We start from the raw sequence: 6,000 nt of genomic DNA, 5'->3' as shown, positions 1-6,000 counted from the left end.
CAGGTGCCAGGATGGGGGGGGGGAGGCAGCACGCCGTCAGCAGCCTGGCTTCCCTGGGCTCTGGGCTGAGCCGCCAGGAAAGTGTCCTTGTGCCTTGGGGCGCCGAGGCTCTCGGGCTGAGCAAGCAGCCTGGCTCCTGCCCTGGCGGGGCTGAGCCTGCAGGACCAGCTTTGCTGCCCTCTGAGGGGACCCAGGGCCCTGCCTCTGAACTGTGGATTCAGGAGAGGTGAGCAGGGCCCGGGCAGAGGGCCAGTGGGAGGGAGTCCTCCCGAGAGATGATGGATGGAAGGAAGGGGTCGTCCTCAGGCCTGGTCCCGAGCTCGGGGTGAGCCTGGTTCTCCTCCTGATCCACGTGAACCCAGACCGCGTTCACATTGTGCGCTCCCCCACCTGCCCAGTGGGGGTCCTTGGGAAACGCACCTCGCTTCCCCGAGCTGTCGGTGCCTAGTCAGAGTGTTCCTGGGAAGATTAGGTGAGTTAATTCGTAGAAAACACTGAGAATGATGAATGCTTAGCACAGTATCTTAGAAAGTAAACTCCTGTTATTATCATGGTTATTAGCCCTCTGTGTTAGCATTATAATGCCCTATATTAACATTCTGTATTATCATTCTTGTAACAGGCATATGTTATAACATACATGCTTATGTATACACGTGTGTACATGGCATCACGGTGTCAGGGAAGAACACGGGCTTCGGGGACCGGCAGTCAGAGACCTCACTCTGACAGCACGTGTGGCATTTCTGAGCGGTCACTTCGCGTCTCCCCATCTCACTTTTCCATCTGTGACGTGGGCTAGCGAGGGGGACTATTGCGAGGACACAGAGATGAGAAGAAATCATCCAGCGCACAGGCTGGTACCTGGAAGAAGCTGAATCCGTGGAGCTGGTGCTGCTGTAACTCGCGATGCAAACGACTTGTGTGTGTCTTCCTGCGTGTCTGCGTGCTGTCTGCGCCCGTGTGCTGTGTGTCTGTCCATCTCACGTTTTACATGCGTTTGTGGGTCGGCGTGTGTCTCTCGCAGGGGCCTGTGGGCTGGAGGCCTGAGCTGTAATTGGTGGGGTCCTGTTCATGGCTCCAGCTTACGTCTCTCCTGGAAATGAGTTGCTTGGGGTACGTTGGAGCCCCGAAATGCAGTTTTCAGGGGTGAGCTTTGGTCATGGAGGAAGAGTCTCGAGTCGAGCCTGGCTCCCCACCAGCAGGAGTTGGGGACGGGGTGAGGTCTTTCCCTCCACATGTCTTAGTTTCACCACTTGTGAACCCGGGCCTGGGCCAGATCTCTCCCAGCTGCGCCGCACGCCGGTCCCAGGATTTCTAAGTCCTTATATGACACCGGTCTCTTCTTTCTGCACCTTCCTCCCCGCCAGGTCCCCAAAGAGTCCCATTCCTCCCCTCCCCTGGAAGAGAGGGGTACTTGCAGGAAAGAAGGCGGGATGACCGAGGAGTGCCTGGGGGATCATCTCCAGGTGCAGCGTCCTGTCCTCTGAGCCCCTCTCTGCTTTACCTTTGCAGCGGTGGCTGTGAGCGTCAGAGGGAACCTGGACACAAGCGTGTGGCGCAGAGGACCAGGCCGGAGAGAAGAGGCGGGCAGAACCAGCGTCAGCAGAAACAGAGACCGAGGCCTCAGGATTCAGGTGCTGGCTCATTGTCCTCATACCCTGTCCTCCTTTGTGGTGACAAGGTGCCCCATCCGTCAAGGGTAAAGGGAAAGGCTGAGCTCCCCAGGTCCCCAGTGCTGTCCCCGTAGTTCACAGTGCAGCCATGCTGGGCAGAGGTGAGGGGTCCACTCTCGGTGCTGAACGCGTCTGCGTAACCCGACGGAGCACCATTGTCGTTCCTGGTCCTCCTGCGTTCATTACTGTTATGACACTTTTCCAGCAGATGGCCATAAAGTGTCTCGAGAAAGCACGGTCCATTTCTTCTTTGACAGTCTGCACAGGTCACCCTGTTAGCGAGCAAGGGGCCTGTCACTCTGCGTCTCCTTGCTGCCTCCCGTGGCCCCTCCAGGCCCCAGACCCAGCATCCTTCCTGCTCCCTTACCCCCATTCTGAGCTTACCTCTGAGATTTATTTCACCTCGTTGTTGCAGGAATCGGGGCACATTAACAGCCCAGGGAAAGGCACTTGGCGCGAAGCGGCTGAGAACTGCTCCCGCCCCAGCTTTCCCAGGCTCCGTGGGTGTGTTGGGCTGTCCTTTCCCTGTCGTCTTGCTCTGACCTCTCCTCTTTCCGATTTCTGAAGTCAGCATGTCTCCTTCCCCAGTCAGGCCTGCTTGTCCAACATTCCTGGGGTTGGAGGACCGTGGTCTCGCCTCCCCCACCCTCGTGTCCAGCACCCACACTGCCCCCGACTTCACGTGTGAGCCTTACCTGGCCCGGGCATGCGGTCTTGGGTGAGATCAGCTGATGGCAAGAGGAGGCGCCAGCTTCTGTCTCCCGAGGACTCCGCTGACCCATCCCGGCTGTGACCCCACGTAATTCCCAGAAACAAAGCCATGCTAAACACAGGAAGGGTACTATTTTTAGGGTAAGCATCTTAAGTGGTGAGGGCACAAGGCTTCTGGGTGCCGGTGTGCTCTGGTGTGGGGGCCCTTGAGCCGTTGTGAAGAAGGTCTTTGCAAAGAGCCTTGGATTAAGAGGTAGAGAGCTGGAGTGTGAATTTACCATCTGCGGCAGTGACATACATTTGGAACCTCAACTTGCCTAGGTACCGTGCCTGTAGAACTGGATTTCTTTTTCTCTTTTAAAAAAATATTTCTTTATTGATGTTAGAGAGAGAGCAGAAGGGAGAGGGAGAATGATAGAAACATCGATGAGAGAGAACATTGATTGGCCGCCTCCTGCATGCCCCCCACTGGGGATCGGGCCCACAACCTGGGCATGTGCCCTGGCTGGGAATTGAACCAGCGACCTCTTGGTGCAGGGGTCGACGCTCAACCACTGAGCCACACCGGCCAGGCAGAACTGGATTTGTTGATACTGAGTTGGGATAAAGCAGGAGACAGAGATTTGAGGACTGTGAAATCATCAGGTGAAAGACACAATATCCATGGCAGGAATTCTTAACCTGTCCCCTTCCTCTTCGCTCTCAGGCAAGAGCACAATTTTGAGGCCCAGCATGCTTGGATTGACTGCCTCCACCAAGAAGAAATACGCATTGGTGATGTTAATGATTCACTTGAATGCCTGCCTTTATTTCTCCAACATTGGCATTAAGGCCCCGCCAAACATCAAGCTCGTGGTGAAGAAATGTGGTCAGCTCACAAAGACGCTGCCCACTGGGGAAGCCAACCCACCCAGTGGGGATGAACTGAACCAGCACTCGAGCAGTGAAGAGATAAATCCAGCCTGTGCTGTGAGCACCTGCCTTTGAGGTGGTACTGTTGACCCAGGTAGCGATGCTTTCTTCCTCCCTGTGCTGGCTGCCTCTCCTGTGCCCGGGCTCCGACTGAGGGCTGAGTTCCCTGCAGCCTCTGGTGGTCCTGCCCAGTGCTCCACTCCAACAGGTTAAGGGCAGGAATCTACAGATGATCCCTTTCCCCAGACCCGGGGCCCAACCCCGCTGAAGCCGAAGCCGGCATCTCGGCTCCCTGTACCACACCTCTGCTCGGAGACACCTCTGCAGGATAGAGCCCCTCTCCTCCCTGCCCAGAAGAGCTGGGAGCCCGAACCCTTAAAATGGTGGCCTCTCTTGGGAGCAGTTCAGGGGTGCCCTGGACGACTTCCTTCTTCAAGTTTCCACAGGGTCCCTTGCCAGAACAAAACCGACTCTCAGAAAAGAAGTTGCTCAGCGTTTTGGATACACTGACACATAGGGAGGCGAGTCGGGGAGAGCTCTCCCTACCCTGGCTTTGTTTCTGAACAATGATGAAAAAAAGTCCCCGAAGCAAATACTATTTTGAGACTAATTTCTGGAGGCTCCTAGCAGGCAAATCACTCTTTTTCTTGCTGTGATACTCCTTTTAGTCTTGAAAAGAAAAGACTTAAGAGAAAACGATGGCTTTTATTTTTCAAACATTGAGCAGGTATCTTATGGAGAAACCCCGGGAGCTTTGGCGGCTGCAGGGGGCAGCACAGGGGGAGACAGGCAGACGGCCAGATGGAGATTTAGGCTGGAAATGAGAATGTTGTAATTCAGCGGTTCCCGGCCCACCTTGCCTTGAAGCCACTGGGAGACTTTTTAAAAGAACCAGTTTCCACACCCTCCCTAGGTCATTTTGATGGAGCTTGTCTGGGAGTCATGTTTTTTTAAAGATCCATTCTACACCTAGGGAATACGAATTACCATGGGAGAAATGGGGGAAGTCTATTTTAATTTTTATTTTTTTGAAGGAGGTTTTCTATTACTTTTACGTACAGAAAAGTCAACAGTGCACACTTAGCCCAGCTTAGTGGCCAGTTCTTGGCCTTGGCCTGTTCCACTCGGCAGTGCGAGCCACCGACTTGGGACCCAGGCCATTGCCTCCCCAGTGGGGGCGGATCTCGTGGTATCTGTCGTTGTAATCGGTCCGGAAAGCTGCCACCAGCTTAGCCAGGGCTCCTTTGTCTCCCGAGTTAACCTGTGCGAAGGCCACAGTGGTGCAGGTCTTCCTGCGGACAAGACGCCCCAGCCTGGCCTTCCCCTGGGTAACACGGCAGGGAACCCCCACCTTCCGGCACAGGGCAGGCAGGACAACCAGCTCCACAGGATCCACGTCGTGCGCAGTCACCACCAGCTGCGCCCTCTTGTTCTCCACCAGGGTGGTGACAGTGGTGACCCCTGCTGACGGGACAGGCGGCCTCTTGGGGGACACCCCCTTTGCCGGCCGCTCTTCTCAGCCGGGGCCCACAGCCTCTGCTGCGTCTCTCCTCGCTCTGGCCTGCGCTCGCGGGCCGGCCCAGGCAGTGGAGCAGCTGTTCGGGGTCCCAGGCCTGGGGACTGGCTAACGGCAGGAGGCGCGTTCAGACGCTCACAGAGAACAGCCCTTGGCCGCTGCAGCCGAATGTAGCGGGGCCATTCGACAAGGCGGGTGAGGTCCCTTTTGGGTTGGCTGTCCTGTCCAATGCCAAAATTCTTGGGCCTTTTCTCAAACGGGGGACTTACCACCTTCTTGGCCTCCTGCTTCTTCACGACAGCGGGGGCCGGCGCCCCTTCTTCCCCTTGGCCTTCTTTCCTTCCGGCACCGTGGGCGGCGGGAGGAGAGGGGAGTCTGTTTTTACAAACTCCCCACAGTGATTCTGATGCAGGCAGGTCCCGGTGCCCAGACAGGCATGTTCCGAAACTGACTGACCGTTTCAAGTTGCTTCCCTTTGGAGATGGAGCGCCTGTCATTCACGAGGGGCCTCCAGCAGGCGCGTGGGCAGGGAACGTGGGGGGCTCCTTGCTCGAGGGCGGGGTGAGGCTGACAGGATGACCTCAGAGACTTCCTCTCACTTTGCAGACTTCACTCTTGTCCCCCGAACGCCGTCTGCCGGATCTAAAGCCATGTTCAGGTTCATGCCCGAGGCGAGCGGCAGGCTCATGTTTGCAAAGACAGAGGCCGTGGTGGAGGAGGTGAGGTGGTGGGGGGCTTCTTGAACCCGTGGGAGCCCCCTAGTGTCAGTCTCTATGAAGCCTGGGAATAAGCTGTGGACTTTCTTGCCCCGGCAATTTTGTTTTTACAACATCTTCTTGCAGTGAGCACTTTGCACATGTTTCTCCATCTAGCCGTGTAGCCCCCCACAAAGACGCAGCTCGCATTCCATCTTCCACAAAGGCCCTTGGCAGGCAGGTCAGGTGCAGAGCTGGGTGGCAGGAGGAACCAGGGGAAATTAAGTCACCTCTGCACAACTGAGCCCCAGGACAGCTCTGGCCTCATGAGGTGGGAGCTGTGTTTAGCCTGGGGTCTGGAAGTTAGTCCAGGAGTCTGGGCCCCTGGACGCCCCCACACCCGGCACACCCAGCAGGATGTGGCAGGGTGTTCAGCCCGGGTGGAGGCGGGCAGTCTGGGAGTGACACACTGAGGCTCCACCCACACTAG

The 6,000-nt window shown here is 56.6% G+C and overlaps 1 pseudogene; it reads right to left on the bottom strand.

Annotated features, from left to right (window-relative positions):
* Nucleotides 1-4,379: 4,379 nt before the first annotated feature.
* LOC118631116 lies at nucleotides 4,380-5,503 on the bottom strand (annotated as a pseudogene).
* Nucleotides 5,504-6,000: the final 497 nt, after the last annotated feature.

This window comes from Molossus molossus, unplaced genomic scaffold (genome assembly GCF_014108415.1).
Source record: "Molossus molossus isolate mMolMol1 unplaced genomic scaffold, mMolMol1.p scaffold_m16_p_15, whole genome shotgun sequence".
Lineage (NCBI taxonomy): Eukaryota > Metazoa > Chordata > Mammalia > Chiroptera > Molossidae > Molossus > Molossus molossus.
Note: the sequence above shows the minus strand (reverse complement) of the source record. Positions and strands in the feature narration are given on the sequence as shown.